Consider the following 21,444-nt stretch of genomic DNA (forward strand, 5'->3'; position numbering starts at 1 on the left):
GAACAATTGACAGGAATGGGGAAAGAAATACAGTAGAAAAAGAATGGGTACCTTTGAGGCGTAAAGTAGTGAAGGCAGCAGAGGATCAAGTAGGTAAAAAGACGAGGGCTAGTAGAAATCCTTGGGTAACAGAAGGAATATTGAATTTAATTGATGAAAGGCGAAAATACAAAAATGCAGTAAATGAAGCAGGCAAAAAGGAATACAGACGTCTCAAAAATGAGATCGACAGGAAGTGCAAAATAAATAAGCAGGGATGGCTAGAGGACAAATGTAAGGATGTAGAGGCTTATCTCAAGAGGGGTAAGATAGATAATGCCTACAGGAAAATTAAAGAGGCCTTTGGAGAAAAGAGAACCACTTGCATGAATATCAAGAGCTCAGATGGAAACCCAGTTCTAAGCAAAGAAGGGAAAGCAGAAAGGTGGAAGGAGTGTATAGAGGGTCTATATAAGGGAAATGTACTTGAGGCCAATATTATGGAAATGGAAGAGGATGTAGATGAATATGAAATGGGAGATACGATACTGCGTGAAGAGTCTGACAGAGCACTGAAAGACCTGAGTCGAAACAAGGTCTCGGGAGTAGATAACATTCCATTAGAACTACCGACAGCCTTGGGAGAGCCAGTCCTGACAAAACTCTACCATCTGGTTAGCAAGATGCATGAGACAGGCGAAATACCCTCAGACTTGAAGAAGAATACAATAATTCCAATCCCAAAGAAAGCAGGTGTTGACAGATGTGAAAATTACCGAACTACCAGTTTAACAAGTCACGGCTGCAGAATACTAACGCGAATTCTTTATAGACGAATGGAAAAACTAGTAGAAACCGATCTCGGAGAAGACCAGTTTGGATTCCGTAGAAATATTGGAACACGCGAGGCAATACTGACCCTACGACCCATCTTAGAAGCTAGATTAAGAAAAGGCAAACCTACGTCTCTAGCATTTGTAGACTTAAAGAAAGCTTTTGACAATGTTGACTGGAATACTCTCTTTCAAATTATGAAGGTGGCAGGGGTAAAATACAGGGAGCCAAAGGCTATTTACAATTTCTACGGAAACCAGAAGGCAGTTATAAGAGTTGAGGGGCACGAAAGGGAAGCAGTGGTTGGGAAGGGAGTGAGACAGGATTGTAGCCTCTCCCCGATGCTATTCAAAAAAAATGGTTCAAATGGCTCTGAGCACTATGGGACTCAACATCTTAGGTCATAAGTCCCCTAGAACTTAACTAACCTAAGGACATCACACACACCCATGCCCGAGGCAGGATTCGAACCTGCGACCGTAGCAGTCCCGCGGTTCCGGACTGCAGCGCCAGAACCGCTAGACCACAGCGGCCGGCCCCGATGCTATTCAGTCTGTATATTGAGCAAGCAGTAAAGCAAACTAAAGAAAAATTTGGAGTAGGTATTAAAATCCATGGAGAAGAAATAAAAACTTTGAGGTTCGCCGATGATATTGTAATTCTGTCAGAGACATGAAATGACTTGGAAGAGCAGTTGAACGGAATGGACAGTGTCTTGAAAGGAGGATATAAGATAAACATCAACAAAAGCAAAACGAGGATAATGGAATGTAGTCGAATTAAGTCGGGTGATGCTGATGATTCGATTCCCGGCGAGGTCAGGGATTTTCTCTGCCTCGTGATGACTGGGTGTTGTGTGATGTCCTTAGGTTAGTTAGGTGTAAGTAGTTCTAAGTTCTAGGGGACTGATGACCGTAGATGTTAAGTCCCATAGAGCTCAGAGCCATTTGAACCATTTGCTGAGGGTATTAGATTAGGAAATGAGACACTTAAAGTAGTAAAGGAGTTTTGCTATTTGGGGAGCAAAATAACTGATGATGGTCGAAGTAGAGAGGACTTAAAATGTAGACTGGCAATGGCAAGAAAAGCGTTTCTGAAGAAGAGAAATGTGTTAACATCGAGTATAGATTTAAGTGTCAGGAAGTCGTTTCTGAAAGTATTTGTTTGGAGTGTAGCCATGTATGGAAGTGAAACATGGACGATAAATAGTTTAGACAAGAAGAGAATAGAAGCTTTCGAAATGTGGTGCTACAGAAGAATGCTGAAGATTAGATGGGTAGATCACATAACTAATGAGGAGGTATTGAATAGAATTGGGGAGAAGAGGAGTTTGTGGCACAACTTGAGTAGAAGAAGGGATCGATTGGTAGGACATGTTCTGAGGCATCAAGGGATCACCAATTTAGCATTGGAGGGCAGCGTGGAGGGTAAAAATCGTAGAGGGAGACCAAGAGATGAATACACCAAGCAGATTCAGAAGGATGTAGGTTGCAGTAAGTACTGGGAGATGAAGAAGCTTGCACAGGATAGAGTAGAATGGAGAGCTGCATCAAACCAGTCTCAGGACTGAAGACCACAGCAAGTTCTAGGGGACTGATCTCCTCAGATGTTAAGACCCATAGCGCTCGGAGCCATTTTAACCATTATACAGGGTGTTACAAAAAGATACGGCCAAACATTTTGAACATTTCCTGTAACGACGTGTTTGAAGTCACGCTGGTACGTTCTGTTGTTGTGTGTTTCCATTCCATGATTAATGTGATTTGAAGAGAAGTAATAAAATCAGCTCTAACATGGAAATTAAGCGTTTCCGGACACATGTCCACATAACATCGTTTCTTTATTTGTGTGTGAGGAATGTTTCCTGAAAGTTTGGCCGTACCTTTTTGTAACACCCTGTAGAACCCAGTATGTTGTCCTCGCAGGAGGGACCCAGTGTTATAGGACCACTTTTATTCTCAATATACGTTAATGATTTGGCGGACAGGGTGGACAGCAATCTGCAGTTGTTTACTGATGTCGCTCTGGCGTACTGTAACGTGTCGAAGTTGAATATCTGTAGGAGGGTACAAGTTGACTTGGACAAAGTTTCTAGTTGGTGTGATGAATGGCAGCTAGCTCTATTTGTAAAAAAAAAAAAAAAAAAAAAAAAAAAAAAAAAAAAAAAAAAAAGTTAATGCTGATGAGTAGGAAAAACAAATCCGTAACGTTCGGTTACAGCATTAGTGCCCTGCTTGAGACAGTCACGGCGTCTAAATATCTGAGCAAAACGTTGCAAAGCGATATGAAGTGGAACGACCACGTGAGAATTGTGACAGGAAAGGTGAATGGTCGACTTAGGTTTTGTTGGGAGAATTGTAGGAAAGTGCGTTTCATTTGTAACGGAGAACGTGCATAGGATTCTAAGGTAACCTATTCTTCAGTACTGCTCGAGTGTTTTCGATTCTTACCGGGTCAGATTAAAGAAAGACATAGAAGCAATTCAAAGGCGGGCTGCTAGATTTTGGTAAATTCTAACAACGCGCTATTGGTGTGGAAGTGCTTCAGGAACTCAAATGGGGACCAGTGGAGGGAATGCGAGTTCTTGTCAAGGAATACTGATGAGAAAATTTAGAGAACTGGAATTTGAAGGTGACTGCAGAACAATTTTGTTGCCTCCAACACACTTTATGCGCAAGGACAAGGAAGATAAGATACGATAAATTGGGGCTCATACGGAGGCATATAGGCAGTCGTTCTGCTTGCTGGTGGAACGGGAAAGCAGATGACTGGTACTGGTATGGGGTGCCCTCCTCCACGCGCCTGAGATGTATTGCAGAGTATCGATGTAGATGTAATCACAAATGTACATGTTTGGAAACGACGTCGTTTCAGCGTGGTTTGAGAAACATAAAATTCTGCTGAGGCTAGGTCCAGACAGTACTGTTGACGGAGCTCTACGAAAATGTAGTGTTTTGCCAGGCTTCTGCGGAAAAGGAACGACGCGTGAGCATGCGCCAATAATATCCACATCCACAATGCCGGTCTCTTCGTGTACGAAGCATCCCTCATACATACTAAAATTACCTGGAAGACTTCCTTCCTTACCATCTGACCAGGTGGCACAAATTCCTCTTGGACGACGCCTTTGCAGTAAAAAAAAAAAAAAAAAAAAAAAAAAGGCCTTGGCCTTTTATTGTGTCATGCACACTTTTTTAGGACTAGTAGACTGTTGGCGCATCCACTACAACGACTGCACATATGTGTGTGTGTGTGTGTGTGTGTGTGTGTGTGAATTCCTAAGGGAACAAACTGCTGAGGTCATCAGTCCCTAGAGTTACACACTACTTATCCTAACTTATTATAAGGACAACACACACACAACACACACCCGAGGGCGGACTCAAACCTCCGCAGGAGTGGCCACGCAATCCGTGACATGGCGCCTCGGACCTCGCGGCCACTCCGCGAAGCTCACTACACCTTTGCTTCAACATCGTAACATTTAAGGTTTTCAGGTGTCACACATTCACACAAAAACACAAGTAGTTCATCAAGTTCATTCATGTCACTTTGTCACTAAACCGATGAAGAGCTTGCGCATGTGCTTATTTCAATAATTAACAGTCGCCAGTGCAATCCAAATGGGCAACGGCAGATTGTTAGGCCCTGCACACTCACCAGCCGACCGACCGACCGACAGAACGGACGTGTGTAGGCGCTTTGACCAACAGCCTGACCAACTTTTCTTTTCGTGTGGTCTGTTCTGTACCACCACTCGATAACCGACCGCCACCACTTCAAATGACCCCCCATCACCACTTCACACAAAACAGAGTGCCTTGTTTAGCGCTGTTGGCAATCGTGCCAATTGCCCGACAAAAATTAATCTCATGTCACCTACTGCGTGATTAAATGCTGTTCTAATTCACTTAACAGAGTGCGAGGCGAACAGAACTTTAATGATAGAATTTCTGGAGAAATTTGAAGTCCTCTGATGCTTTCGAGCCACGCCGTGCGAGGAGTATAGCAATAGAGATGCAAGAATTGAAGCACTCGTCGCTTTTTTTGACGAATCAATAATTGTTTCATGTGGCTCATAAAATGAGTAAAAGGAATATACACTCCTGGAAATGGAAAAAAGAACACATTGACACCGGTGTGTCAGACCCACCATACTTGCTCCGGACACTGCGAGAGGGCTGTACAAGCAATGATCACACGCACGGCACAGCGGACACACCAGGAACCGCGGTGTTGGCCGTCGAATGGCGCTAGCTGCGCAGCATTTGTGCACCGCCGCCGTCAGTGTCAGCCAGTTTGCCGTGGCATACGAAGCTCCATCGCAGTCTTTAACACTGGTAGCATGCCGCGACAGCGTGGACGTGAACCGTATGTGCAGTTGACGGACTTTGAGCGAGGGCGTATAGTGGGCATGCGGGAGGCCGGGTGGACGTACCGCCGAATTGCTCAACACGTGGGGCGTGAGGTCTCCACAGTACATCGATGTTGTCGCCAGTGGTCGGCGGAAGGTGCACGTGCCCGTCGACCTAGGACCGGACCGCAGCGACGCACGGATGCACGCCAAGACCGTAGGATCCTACGCAGTGCCGTAGGGGACCGCACCGCCACTTCCCAGCAAATTAGGGACACTGTTGCTCCTGGGGTATCAGCGAGGACCATTCGCAACCGTCTCCATGAAGCTGGGCTACGGTCCCGCACACCGTTAGGCCGTCTTCCGCTCACGCCCCAACATCGTGCAGCCCGCCTCCAGTGGTGTCGCGACAGGCGTGAATGGAGGGACGAATGGAGACGTGTCGTCTTCAGCGATGAGAGTCGCTTCTGCCTTGGTGCCAATGATGGTCGCATGCGTGTTTGGCGCCGTGCAGGTGAGCGCCACAATCAGGACTGCATACGACCGAGGCACACAGGGCCAACACCCGGCATCATGGTGTGGGGAGCGATCTCCTACACTGGCCGTACACCACTGGTGATCGTCGAGGGGACACTGAATAGTGCACGGTACATCCAAACCGTCATCGAACCCATCGTTCTACCATTCCTAGACCGGCAAGGGAACTTGCTGTTCCAACAGGACAATGCACGTCCGCATGTATCCCGTGCCACCCAACGTGCTCTAGAAGGTGTAAGTCAACTACCCTGGCCAGCAAGATCTCCGGATCTGTCCCCCATTGAGCATGTTTGGGACTGGATGAAGCGTCGTCTCACGCGGTCTGCACGTCCAGCACGAACGCTGGTCCAACTGAGGCGCCAGGTGGAAATGGCATGGCAAGCCGTTCCACAGGACTACATCCAGCATCTCTACGATCGTCTCCATGGGAGAATAGCAGCCTGCATTGCTGCGAAAGGTGGATATACACTGTACTAGTGCCGACATTGTGCATGCTCTGTTGCCTGTGTGTATGTGCCTGTGGTTCTGTCAGTGTGATCATGTGATGTATCTGACCCCAGGAATGTGTCAATAAAGTTTCCCCTTCCTGGGACAATGAATTCACGGTGTTCTTATTTCAATTTCCAGGAGTGTATTTTATGAACGGAAGACCGCCGACCGTCTGTATTTCGGCTCCTAGCTTTTATTTCCAATACTTACTGAAAACGAAATCTAAAAACCGAAATGCAGATAGATTACGCCTTAAATGTCATTCCCCAAGTGAATCGAAAATAAAACCGAAATGTAGACAGTCGGTGGACTTTTGTCCATAAAATATACTTGCTTCGTTATTAGAAGTGCAAAAAACGCAGCCTATAACCAAGTCTTCTGCCATAAAGAACAAAGTAAAGGATTTTTTTACAGTTCCGATAATCGCTAGATGTTTCATTTCTTACGTATCTGTTGTATTTTTTACAGGATACCTTCCTTCTTCCAGTTTCAAATATATTTTACGCTACATACATAAATAAATTAATGAAATTTACACAGATATCTTTTGATTTATTTCTTCCATGATGTAGCTCCTTAGGCAACTATAAATCACAATATGTCTTCTAGGAATCATTTTAGACACTGACTTTGAGGTCTTCATACGTTCCTAGTGGCTGGAAACCATAATGTAGTTAGCGGCGTGTCCTCCTCCACTACCGTCAGCATAATTTTTCGTCGAGAGTGGTTTGACGATGTTCAGCAGCTCCGAGAAGCCTCTTTCATCCATTATTTGATATTTACAGAAATCATGGGCTCCCAGCTCCTTAAGCAAAAAAATGTGGGTGAATTTCTTTCTTTGCGTTAACCACTTCCTTGTCCAAAGCTTTCTCCCAGTTTTTGTGCCCTTATTACCTCTAAATTACATGGCGACTGAGACCAAATGTTTCTAAAACTGAGGTAAGCCTGTTCCATCAGTCTAATCGCCTTTCATCAGCAAAGATCAGTTCACAGTTCGGCACAGTCAGATACAACGAAAGCCCAAAATACTTGGGAGTCACTCTGGACAGAACTTTAACATACAACAAACACCTTTCCAACTTGGCCAAGAAGATATAAACACGAGTTGTGAGAAAGCTGGCAGGCAGTACATGGGGAGCAACCACATCAGTCCTCCGAGGAGCATCTCTTGCACTGGTATACTCTGCAGCAGAATACTGTGCACCAGTTTGGCTCCGAAGCGCCCACGTAGTGAAACATCGAACTGATGTCAGTTATGAGAGTGATTAGTGGTACAGTCCGGTCTACACCTACTTGCTGGCTACCAGTGTTTTCAAACATCTGTCCACCAGACCTCGGTCGAAAGGCTGCTCTTTACAACCTCTGTCAGCAAGTTTCTGAAAACAACTCTATCCCCCTTCGTGACGATTTGCTATCACTGCCCAGGAAACGCCTCAAATCTAGAAGACCAGCACATGTAATGGGAGTCCAAATGCTATCCACAGGATTCGACCAGGACGCAGAGTGGAAACGTGAGTGGCAAGCTACAATAACCCGAAACCATGAACTGGTAGACAATTCAACAGTTCCATTCCCAGGCTTCCACCAACCAAGGGAAGTGTGAATGCAGTTAAACAGATATCGGACCGAAGAGGGTAGGTGCAAATACAACATGCACAAGTGGGGCTTTTCAAGTGACAGTGTGTGTGACTGTGGTGACACCCAAACAATGAGCCACATCGTCGATGAATGTCCAATCAGACGCTTCCCTCATGGCATTGAGAAGCTCCATCAAGCATCCCACGAGGCACTCCGGTGGATAGAGTCCATCAACATCAGAGTGTAGTCTGAACCGTTTTAAAACTTGCGTACTGTATATAATTTCACATGTTCATTTTTATATATATTTCTTTGTTTTGCTAAGTATGTATTACTGTAATTGATGCATACAATACTAATAATAATAATAATAATAATAATAATAATAATAATAATCTCTAAAACACAAAAGGCAGATCCCAACTTTGGCTTCTGTGTAAAATGAGGTGGCATTTAATCTGACAAAATCTCAGTGAACTTAACTATAAATAATTCGCAGCCAACGATAGGGGCAAGGCGGTGCTCTAATAGCTGTGTAAAATCAGTTGGGACATGAGTAGCCTGCACACGAAATTGGTCTGGCTCTTGGTTGGTTGGTTGGTTGGTTGGTTGGTTGGTCGGTCGGTCGGTCGCTTGGTCGCTCGGTCGCTCGGTCGGTCGGTCGGTATGTCTGTCTGTATGGCTGTTGGTTGGTTGGTTGGTTGGTCGATTGGTTGGTCGGTTGGTTGGTCGGTTGGTCGGTCGGTCGGTCTGGCTGTTGGTTGGTTGGTTGGTTGGTTGGTCGGTCGGTCTGTCTGTCTGTCTGTCTGTCTGTTGGTCGGTCTGTCTGTCTGTCTGTCTGTTGGTCGGTCTGGCTGTTGGTCGGTCGGTCGGTCTGGCTGTTGGTTGGTCGGTCTGGCTGTTGGTTGGTCGGTCAGGCTGTTGGTTGGTCGGTCTGGCTGTTGGTTGGTTGGTTGCTCGGTCTGGCCATCGATTGGTCTATCAGTTGGCCTATCTGTTGGTCTTTCTTAAGTCATTTGGTCTGTCAGTCGGTCCGTTGGTCACTCAGTACATGTGTTGGGTCATGATACTGGCCTTCTAATGGTTGGTGCGCTACTTAAAAGCTCAGTCCTTCCTTGACAATACCTCATGTTTCTGGTAGTGGCAATACATCAGTACACACCGTCAGCATGACAATATATTGGCAGTTTCACAATATTATTGAACGAGTGATGGCTTCACAAAGTAAGCTGTCTCACGTGACGTTCGTGGTATTCCGATCGTAACAGAATGAAACTAGGCTGTAGTGCAAGAGGATAGGTGCAGTATACGACATCGAGTGAATGGGCAGGTGGGATGCATCGGTGAGAGATACGTACTCCGGAGCGCGGCTGGGGGCTCTGCGAGAGCGCCGCGCTGGCGCCTGTGAGAGAGGCGTCCCGCAGCCCGCAGCTGAAATGTGGCCGCGCGCGGAAGGCGGGCGGGCCATTAGCATAGCGGCGACACGGCGCTCGTCGTCCCATTGAGCGCGGCACAGCCAGCTGGGCACCTGCTGCTACCGGCGCTAGGCCGCGCCGCGGCACAGCCGGCCCAGCGGCTGCTCGTGATTTACCGGTGGCCACCGCTCGTGACTCACGGCGACTTCCGACGCCGCCGACGACGTTTATGGAGCCGCCGCGGCTACCGGCTTTCTGTGGACCTCCAGCTTGCGCAGCTGCCGCCGAGCCGTCGCCGATCAGGCGCCTAGCACTCGCTCCTGCCGCACACCTCGATACTAGAGATGGGCAAAACTGTTCTTTTCAGAGATTGGATCAGAACTGTTCACTCCCTGAAATGAATTAGCTCTTTTTCATGACTCACCACTCATTTACAATAGAAAATAAATGGAAGGCACATTGCTCTTTAAACTTGGTTTATTCCAGTACTATACCTGTATTTTGATCTTATTTGATCCTATTTTGAAGTAACACAGATAATGAGTAAGAATTTTGTATTGTTTATTGAAATTTCCACGATATGACAAAGTTTTTGATTATTGATTTATTTTGCACTATCGTGGTTTTTTGGGTGATCGGAAAATGTTGTAACTTGAGATTTACATTAACAATATATTTGGCTATAATGTATTAAAATTTCATTAACCTCGTACAAATACATTGCAAGCCATATATTTTTAAAGTGAACGTTTCCTTCCGAAGACGCCTAAAATCGCAAAATCCGTACCAGAATAAGAAAAAAAAATATAAATTTGACTGTAAAACGAAAGTGCTGCATATAGCCTTACGCAGAATAAAACAAGGAAAATATTGGTGTATCACATTTTGCGATACGTTTATCGGTTCACTCGTAATTAAAGCGTAAATTCGAGTGTCCATAATAAAAATCCTATAGTAAGAGGAGTCGTCAGGAACCTAATCTAATCAGTTTAAACAAAGAAAAATAAAATAAAAACAATTGATGTATACATAACATAATAATGTAATATACATAGCGGTATTACTACGAAGAACAATATCCAGTAGAGACGAACTCCGATGCAGAGGAGCTGAGTCGAGCAGGTCGAGCCGCGAGCTGTATTACTGCGTGAGCTGAGACCGCAGAGACCAGAGTGACACCCGAGTTGCTTTTCTCAACGCTCTGGCTAGAGTCGAGACGGTGGGGCGAGCGTTGAGCGGGCGAGTTCCGAGGGTGGGGGGGAGCGGTGAACTCACCCGCTCTGAGACAAATCGTCCGTTCCCTTGCGAGCAGGTTGTTGCAAGTAGTTCCTATGTTATCCGCTAGGTGGCTCTCTGTCCTGTTGCTCGCATCAACTGCCCAGAGGGCAGGACGTGTGACTGAAACGATCGCCGACAGAGTGCGATGCGAAGTTGCGCTGCGCCAGACACTGCAGGCGGCAGACGACGCACAGAGACGGCACGGCATATGTGAAACACAAAATCCAATGGGGCACTGCACAATGCAGGCAGTCAAGGTAGAAGCAGGGCAGAGGCCAGCGCTGGCTGTGTTGTGTGGCGTGCACTGTGCTCTGACCAGCAGAGGCGCTGCTGATATGCTCCGTCTCTCTCTCTCTCTCTCTCTCTCTCTCTCTCTCTCTCTGCCGTGGGAAATGTTTGGAGCTACCGTTCTTTTTTTCTGAATCACTGATTGTTCACTCCTTTGAAAGATGCAACTCTATGCATTAGTTCAAGAGCGTATCCCCCATCTCTACTCGATATGGTCCTTTCGTCCGTTCTTCAGAGTTCGCGTGGCTTGCGAAGTGACACACAGCGACCGCTGCATGAATCCATCTGCTCTTGCCGATGTGCGCGGCGCACGAGACAAATTACGCAATGTACTGCTCCAAGGATTTTGACGCTCCCGGGTATATTGTCTCACTGCTACATTACCAGATCTGAACAAATAAAGATCGGCAGCCTCCTTTTAACCCATGATACGAGGTTAAACCTCTCAACCAAAAAGTCAATAATGAAAACCACTACCAGCTACCAGGTGGTTATAACTGAAATGCAGTTACTCACGTAAGTCTTGTGTGGGCTGTAACTATCGTTTGGCTGCAGAACCTGTAGATATGATAATACATTGACGCCGAACCGATTTACTCCGAAAAAAAATTTTCCAAATTTTCGCCACCTGGTGCAAACTGGGCGCTCTACGTCATCTCGTCGCTGTCTCCTGTGCCCATACTGAACAGATTGTACAAGCGATGGTTAATAATAAAGTCATCACTATGGCTTTAACACTTTTTTGATCTTGTCTACCCATGCCCCATTCCTAATCCATTACATATGGAAACATTTCTGTGTGCCCTTCTTGCTTTCACAGCGCCAGATTTGCACCTGGTGGCCAAAATTTGAACTAATTTTTTCCTGCATAAACTTGTTCCTCATTAACGCATTAAATTTTACTGCTTCTTCTTTGATGAAAGAGTTTTGGGAAACCGGGTCTAGTAAGTCCGCTTTAGTGGCTCTGCCATCTGTAAGATAATCATTGCTACCTCGCAGTGAAGGTACCGATTCTGTACTGTAGGTACGACTAAAATCTCTTCGAATTTTCTGCTAGATTTCGAGACAGTTCTGTTGAGGAAACTATTAAAATCATATCGCATTTAAGTCCAAACTAATATAAAATAAGGTTTGGAGATTGGACGGATCACTTGCAGCTCTCCCGTCCATCTCACGCACAGTCCCCTTCCGTCTACTACAGCAGCGTTCTCCTCACTTGTCAATCCGTGACTAAGCAGTAAGGACGACCAAAACAGTAGAGGATGCCCGACTACACGTTCGAAGAGTAGGCAGAGACCTTGACAAATATTTACTGTGAAAATAGACTTCATGTTACAGTAGTACAACGCATCTATCGAGAACGTTTTCCTTACAATTTTCATCCAACTGCAGCAACAGCTGCGGAAAACTGGTACGTTTGTAACTAGGTGGGTTGACAGTGGTGCTCTAAGGACGCGCCGCACTCTCGACTTTGAAGACAACGTCCTTGATCAAGTAGCAGAAAACCCGGATGCGAGTACTCCAATCATTGTCTGTGCCCTAGACGTGTCGCTCGCTAGTGTCTGCCATGTTCTGCATGACCACCAGCTCAGTCATTACGACCGACAGAATGTGCATGCATTGACTCTGGCAAATTATGCGCTACGTGTCAATTTTTGTGCATGGTGTTTCCGTGTCGTGTCGATATGCCCGAATTTCGACTCTGCGTTCATACTACCGATGAAGTACGTTTCACCAAGGAGGCTGTTTTCAACTGTCGAAACAGCTACATTTGGGATGACTAAAAACCTTCACTTTCGGGGAGGTACAGGTACAAGAGAGGCAGTTCTGACGTTTCTGTTGATAATGGAAGCTATCCAAAGAAAAATCAAGATACTTACATAGGATTTGTCGATCTGGGAAAAGGATTCGAACGTAAGATGGCGCAAGAATTTCGAAATTCTGACAAAAACTGGTGGTAATCTATAGGGAAAGTCGGGTAACATGAGAAATGTACAAGAACTATGAGGAAACAACATTGGTGAACGACCAAGAACGAAATGTTCCGATTAAAAAGTGTACAAGACAGGGCTGTAGTCTTTCACACCTACTGTTCAGTCTATACATGGAAGAAGTACTGAGGTAAAGAAAAGAAAAGTTCAAGAGTGGAATTAAAATTCGAGATGAATGGATATCAATGATGAAATTCACTGATGACATTGCTATCCTGAGTGAATGTGAAGGAGAATTACAGGGTGTGTTGAATGGCATGGACAGTTTAATGGTTACTGAATATGGATTGAGAGTAAATCGGAGAAAGACGAAAGTAAAAAAAAGTGGCATAAATGAGAACAGCGAGGAACTTAACATCAGTATTGGTGATCACGAAGAAGACGAAGCTAAGGAATTCTGTTACCAGGGCAGCATAATAACCTATGACGAACAGAGCAAGGAGGACATAAAAAACAGTCTACCACTGAGAAAAACGACATTCCTGGCTAAGAGAAATCTACTCTTTGGGAGAAATTTCTGAAAATATACTTTTGGAGTACAGCATTGTACGGTAGTGAAAAATAGATTGTGGGAAAACCGGAAAAGAAGAAAATCGACGTGGTGCTACAGAAAAATGTTTAAAATTAGGTGGACTGATAAGGTAAGGAGTGAGGAGATTCTCCGCAAAATCGGCGAGGAAAGGAATGTATGGAAAACACTGACAAGAAGGACAGGATGGTACACCATCTTATAAAACATCAGGGAACAAATTCCATGGTACTAGAGGGGGGAGTAGAGGGTAAAAACCATAGAGGAAGACAGTGATTGCAATACATCCAGCTACTAAATGTGAACGTAAGTTGCAAGCGCTGGTTTGAGATGAAAAGGTTGGCACGAAAGATCCTCACGCCACTCATTCACGTGGATATCAGCACTGGTTCAGTAGCAATCCGTGGGCTGGGGTCAGTCATGGTCGTCTTACTGGGTGATTATAATCAAAGCCAAACTTTCAAACCGCTGTATAAATAACACCACTGGTCAGAATGACCTCAAATTGCAACGGAATATTGTCGGAGAACGCGGAAAACGTATAGCAGAATAAATGAAATGATCGTATCGCAGTGTTTGCCGAGAGGCCCCGTGGGGGAGACTTCGGCCGCCGTATTGCAAGTCCTTTTTAGTTGACGCCACTTCGGCTATTTGCGAGTCAATGACGATGAAATGATGATGAAGGACACACAACACCCAGTCATCTCGAGAAAGAGAAAATCCCTGACCCCGCCGGGAAACGAAACCGGGACCCCGTGCGCGGGGAGCGAGAACCCTACTGCAAGACCACTAGCTGCGGACGTAACAGAAGAACAGCAAGTAGTTCCAAAACGTAGCAGTAGCATAGCTGGCGCTGTAAGCATAATAATTTATTAGTGGTTGACTACAAATGACAAACGAATCATACAACAATGCCTAAGGCTTTACGTTTGACGTTAAACAAGTACTACTCAGAGTGCATGAGTGTACAGGTGTCATACTGTTAGTTACGTAAGCTCATCCATCAAGGCAAGGTCAAAAAATGGTTCAAATGGCTCTGAGCACTATGGGACTCAACTGCTTAGGTCATTAGTCCCCTAGAACTTAGAACTAGTTAAACCTAACTAACCTAAGGACATCACAAACATCCATGCCCGAGGCAGGATTCGAACCTGCGACCGCAGCGGTCTTGCGGTTCCAGACTGCAGCGCCTTTAACCGCACGGCCACTTTGGCCGGCAAGGCAAGGTCATACCACATCGGATGGGAACAATCGGTTTTTGATTGTCCTAAGGCCAAAACCGAATAAAAAGCATCAATCACATCGGTTTTTAATTGTCCTGAGGCAAAAAATCGCATAAAAATTATCAATCAAAATAAAATCGGATAATTAATTTCCGTGTGACTGGCGCAAAACATGTTCAGTATGCTGTCCACCGTTTTCTGCAACAAGTTGAAATTGAGAAACAGCATGTTTCACAACTGATCGAAGTGTTTCGGAGGCTACGTTCAGAATGTTTCCAGAATCAGATTTTCACTCGGCAGCGGAGTGTGCGCTGATATGAAACTTCCTGGCAGATTAAAACTGTGTGCCGGACCGAGACTCGAACTCGGGACCTTTGCCTTTCGCGGCCACACTATTTTAATCTGCCAGGAAGTTTCATACGTTCAGAATGTATTGCGCAATGCTGCCTTCAATGCAGCGAAGTTTGCAGTCGGAACACTGAACACAACATCTTTCAGATAGCCCCACAGCCAGAAGCCACACTGATTAAGATGAGGTGATCGGGACAGCCATGTTGTAGGGAAATGGCGGCTGATCATTTCAGAAATGGCGCTTCATCAGCTGCCTGACGGAGCAATGTGCGGAAGTGAGCCATCTTGCATAAAAATTATCCCATCCACATATCCACGCAGTTGGAGAGCTGGAATGACGTGGTTGCCCAAAATACACTCACAGCGCTTACCAGTGACGATACAGGTAACAGCACCTGTCTCTTCAAAAAAATATGGCCCTGTGATAAATGATGGTGTAGACTCGCATCACACAGTGATCTTTTCTGGATAGTTGATTTGCGTGTGGATTTTCCGTTGCTCGTATTCAACAATTCTGTGTATTGACATATCCTGTCATATGGCAGTGGGCTTCGTCTGTCCATAAAATCTTCTACGGCCAACCACTGTCCACTTCCATGCGAGCAAGAAATTCTAAAGCAAGGGTCTCTCTTGCTGGCAGGTCAACAGGAGGCAACTAGTGCACATGGATATTTTTGAATGGATACAAAGAAGGATGTTTCGTAGAATTTTACGCTCCGTTCTCAGGGGTATGTTCAATGGTCGGGCAATTCTACGTGTACTACACGTTGGCACACTATCACTCGTCCCCTCTTGCATTTCTGTGGCCACTGCTTCCACTGACGTCGAATCAATTCGTTTCCTCCCCCTAACAGGTTGCACACCAAAAGAACCCGTCTTTTCGAATTTCCCAATCGTTTTCTCCAGACCTACGGCAGTCATCGGAACAACGCCTGTTTTCAAATCGTTCAGTGTCCGGAACTTATGCAGAGCGACGTGTGCAGTCGTCATTCTTGTAATACTGCTTGACAAGCAGAGCGCGTTCCTGCATTGAAACAGTCATGGCGAACGTCACAGACGCGAAAGGAGGAAAAGCCGTGAACCCAGCGTGTTTATACCAACTTCAATGGATCGTGCGCATGGCAGGTGTTTTCATTTAAGTGTTCTGACACATACAGCGCCATCTATGGATCAATTTCTTCACTGTTTTTTCCCTCTGCAATACGTTTTCGCCCTTCTCCGATAATATTCCGTTGCAATTTGACGTCATTCTGACCAGTGGTGTAATTTCTACAGCGTTTTGAAATTTTAACTTTAATTATAATGACCCTGTACTTTCATACCGTCTAACGGGACTCAGATATTTGGCATGCCTGCAAGAGATACTGGTGGAGTTAATGGAAGATTTGCTACCAGAAAATGTTGCAAAATGACGGTACATCCGCTCGTTCTTCGTCTGCGAACATCTCAATGATATATATGGTGAGAGGTCGACTGGTCGAGGTAAGCCAGCTCTTTGGCAAGCATTGTCACCAAATTTAACTCCTCTCGACCTGTTCTAGTGCGGCAGTATGAAGGGCCTTGTACGTGAGACTCTTGTACAGTCGGAATAAAATGTCCTTCTACGATTTCTGGAGGCAGTAGAAATTATTCAGTTGACACGTGGGTTTGTGGACCGTGTGTATGACAGCATACATAGCGACGAACACCAAGGCCACCACGTGGAGCAGCTCCTAATTGTCTCTGCCATGTGCATACCGTGAAGCAGGAGACTTCGAAGTGATCTGATCTTCAAACTTGTTTTATACGGTCTGATATTGTCCATCACGAAGTAATCGCTGTATCAAACAGAAAGCTACAGATATCAGTCTTTGAATGTTCTCTTCTATTTGACCAGAACCGAGGTTGGAATCCTCCCACTCGTCGGTCAGGGAGCCTAAAGATGGCGCAGTAAATCGCCGAAACTGGTAGCCAAATAAAATAACGGTTTGGAAATTAGGCGGCTGAAAGTTGTGTGATTTGATATTCTGTGCTGAACAGTCGAATCTCACAACAATCTCTGAAAAGATGGACATAGAGAGAGAGAATTTTCCCACCGTTCCATGGTATCACCAAAACCTGCAAATGGGGCCGGAGGCGGTGGCGGAGGCGGAGACGGAGGTGGAGGCGGCGGATGCACCACCTGGGCTCACGTCGTGTGCTGTGCGACCAGGAAGCAGATGAGCTGTTGCATTTCCTCCTGTTGCTGTTGAAACTGCTGGTGCAAAAGTTTCTGTCGTTTTTGCTGCTTCAGCTGCTCCAGCGTAGCTACATTTGTTGCCTGCAACTCTCCAAGAACTATGGGTCCATGACGACTACAGCACGCACACACTAACACGAAGGTGAACATACACGCTAGAGCAAGTTCTCGTCGCCAAATGTTAACATCTGGCTATGCGAGATAATTGCGCCCAGTAACTTTCTGGGAATGAGGGAGGAGCGCTACATTGTTAGGTGCCGCGGTGAACACCGAGTGTCAACGCAACAGGCGAGCAGAGTCCGAAAGTACGGAATTATGTGAGAGCGGCAGCGCGGAGACATCGGAACACAAAATGCAAGGCCGTGTCGGCCTACTAAACTAGAATCCGGCATAGGCTAGCATTTGACTGAGGTAGGTATCTGCGAGGTCGCCCCAGGAAAGCTACCATTCCAAAGCCACTGTCCAATAATTGCAACATTCCCGCCGCTTACGTGGAGCCGCGGATCAGTTTCCCTGTCGACAGCAAGTCTAACATACGGCATAGGAGTCTGGCGGGGATATCAAAGTATACATTGACAAAAGACCAGCTAATCGTAGAAAGTTAAACTGTATGGCTATTTAACAACAAATTATCACTCTACTGCTTAATGCTATTCACGCTTATGCCAGCTGATTTTAAAAGTATTTTGGGAATAAAAATGCGTGGGACTTAGGTGGAGTTGGGTTCAGAAAGGGGATTTTGCATTCGTGGTGTAAATTTTAATAACAAGAATAGACTTCAGCAAAGTTCAGATAGTAAAATAAAATACCCCGTTTACAATAACAGTATCCAATATAGAATGAAATAATGTGGCCTAGAACGAGCAATCAGTACAACGTAACAAGGTAAAAATTTTCTAAAGCCAATATCAAATAAATATTTCTTTATTTACAAACAACCGGTTGCAAGTTATACGCCGTATAACGTGAATCTTCAATGATTACAACATATCCAGCTGCTGTCAACAAATATGCTACTGTGTGCTTTATTGTACACTGTGGTTCTTATGGCGTAACATTCATCTGTCAGCGCCATAACTATGGACATAGTTATTTGCGCAAGGTGCTTCTAGATTTTAAATATTTTATTTGTGACAAACGTTTATATTATGTGCTACATTTTATCTACATGACAACTTGGTGTGAGATTCAGATCAAAATGAGCACATTTTGTAAGATAAATTTTTGAGAACCTGAAGGTGACAGCAAAGATTGTCGAAAGCGATTGTTGGTAAATAAAGAAATATTGTGACCATGGCTTTAGAGATTTTTACTAAGTGAAACAGAGCGCTGCTTCTAATTTTTCAGCACGAGAAAATTCAAACAACGTAACAATTAACAGTATATGGTCTTCAGCTCTCAGCAGTTGTGATTCTGTCAGGTATTTACACTGTAAAATATTCAATTATACGGGACGGAAATTAAGTAATAGGGTAAGTAACTATTCATTGATTTGTTACTAGTAATCATACCGAGTCATGAAGACAGCAGGTACTAGCAACACTACACAGCTACCCACACTTACGTCTAAATCGACAATCTAAAGTTAGACATATAATAAAGCAGTGACATAAGGCGATATAACAATTTATAGTACAGCCACATGAAACACTGGTTCACTAACAGCAAAATAATAGCTCAACTGAAAATTACCGTTTACAGAACGGAATCGGTGTTGTACTAGAAACTATTTCAACTCTCATATAAGCAGCACAGTTCCACTCCCAGGACATACTGACTTAACAGGCTTCTTTACTGGCATAATGTTCACTGCCGCACGCCCTGCATACAATCCACAAACAAGCCATTACAGAACGCTCACAAATTTCTGTAGCACAGTGAATTAAAATTGGTAGCACTTAACGCGCCTTTATACAATCGCACGTAACACTGTGCCTCGATTTGAACTCAAGGTTATCAGGATACCAATATTAAATCCAAAACCACTGTGACTGTGCTCTCTGTAATATGCTAAAGCGGTTACTCGCTTTTACTGCAGAGTTGTGCGTGTAACCGGAGAAGACGGCTTCCCACAGCGTCAGATAGCTGTCCACGTGGTCGCCGACCGCTCTGACCGTATAGCTCAGTACCAACTCTGTAAGGCCTCTTGAACTTGGGCCTCGCAGACCAGCCTTGTTCATGTCAATGCGTGAATTGGCCGTCATCCACGGTGACTCGATGGATCAGCCACGCAGACGTACCACCCGGACCAGGCAACATCAGCCGTCGAAAGATTGCCTGTAAAAAAAAAAAAAAAAATGCTTAGAACTACTTAAACCTAACTAACCCAAGGACAGCACACACATCCCTGCCCGAGGCAGGATTCGAAAAATATGGTTCAAATGGCTCTGAGCACTATGGGACTCAACTTCTGTGGTCATTAGTCCCCTAGAACTTAGAACTACTTAAACCTAACTAACATAAGGACATCACACAACACCCAGTCATCACGCCAGAAGATGTCGTCAGTTCCTCATTGTACTGCAGACTCCTCACCGCCGTGCGCGCATACTCCGAGTTGCTAGACAGCGGCGTTTACATTAGAGATGGGGGATCCGCTCTTGAACTAATTCATAGAGTTGAATCTTTCAAAGGAGTGAACAATCAGTGATTCAGAAGAAAAGAACGGTAGCTCCAAACGTTTCCCACGGCAGAGAGAGAGAGAGAGAGAGAGAGAGAGACGGAGCATATCAGCAGCGTCTCTGCTGGTCAGAGCACAGTGCACGCCACACAACACAGCCAGCGCCGGCCTCTGCCCTGCTTCTACCTTGGCTGCCTGCATTGTGCAGTGCCCCATTGGATTTTGTGTTTCACATATGCCGTGCCGTCTCTGTGCGTCGTCTGCCGCGCAGTGTCTGGCGCAGCGTAACTTCGCATCGCACTCTGTCGGCGATCGTTTCAGTCGCACGTCCTGCCCTCTGGGCAGTTGATGCGAGCAACAGGACAGAGAGCCACCTAGCGGATAACATAGGAACTACTTGCAACAACCTGCTCGCAAGGGAATGGACGATTTGTCTCGGAGCGGGTGAGCAATGCAGGCTGCTATTCTCCCATGGAGACGATCGTAGAGATGCTGGATGTAGTCCTGTGGAACGGCTTGCCATGCCATTTCCACCTGGCGCCTCAGTTGGACCAGTGTTCGTGCTGGACGTGCAGACCGCGTGAGACGACGCTTCATCCAGTCCCAAACATGCTCAATGGGGGACAGATCCGGAGATCTTGCTGGCCAGGGTAGTTGACTTACACCTTCTAGAGCACGTTGGGTGGCACGGGATACATGCGGACGTGCATTGTCCTGTTGGAACAGCAAGTTCCCTTGCCGGTCTAGGAATGGTAGAACGATGGGTTCGATGACGGTTTGGATGTACCGTGCACTATTCAGTGTCCCCTCGACGATCACCAGTGGTGTACAGCCAGTGTAGGAGATCGCTCCCCACACCATGATGCCGGGTGTTGGCCCTGTGTGCCTCGGTCGTATGCAGTCCTGATTGTGGCGCTCACCTGCACGGCGCCAAACACGCATACGACCATCATTGGCACCAAGGCAGAAGCGACTCTCATCGCTGAAGACGACACGTCTCCATTCGTCCCTCCATTCACGCCTGTCGCGACACCACTGGAGGCGGGCTGCACGATGTTGGGGCGTGAGCGGAAGACGGCCTAACGGTGTGCGGGACCGTAGCCCAGCTTCATGGAGACGGTTGTGAATGGTCCTCGCCGATACCCCTGGAGCAACAGTGTCCCTAATTTGCTGGGAAGTGGCGGTGCGGTCCCCTACGGCACTGCGTAGGATCCTACGGTCTCGGCGTGCATCCGTGCGTCGCTGCGGTCCGGTCCCAGGTCGACGGGCATGTGCACCTTCCGCCGACCACTGGCGACAACATCGATGTACTGTGGAGACCTCACGCCCCACGTGTTGAGCAATTCGGCGGTACGTCCACCCGGCCTCCCGCATGCCCACTATACGCCCTCGCTCAAAGTCCGTCAACTGCACATACGGTTCACGTCCACGCTGTCGCGGCATGCTACCAGTGTTAAAGACTGCGATGGAGCTCCGTATGCCACGGCAAACTGGCTGACACTGACGGCGGCGGTGCACAAATGCTGCGCAGCTAGCGCCATTCGACGGCCAACACCGCGGTTCCTGGTGTGTCCGCTGTGCCGTGCATGTGATCATTGCTTGTACAGCCCTCTCGCAGTGTCCGGAGCAAGTATGGTGGGTCTGACACACCGGTGTCAATGTGTTCTTTTTTCCATTTCCAGGAGTGTAGATTTGTAAAGTAAGTTTATGGTAAAGGGAAAGTTAATTCAGGTATAAATAGTATAAATAACAATAGTAAA

Source organism: Schistocerca cancellata, chromosome 3 (assembly GCF_023864275.1).
Source record: "Schistocerca cancellata isolate TAMUIC-IGC-003103 chromosome 3, iqSchCanc2.1, whole genome shotgun sequence".
Classification (NCBI taxonomy): Eukaryota; Metazoa; Arthropoda; class Insecta; order Orthoptera; family Acrididae; genus Schistocerca; species Schistocerca cancellata.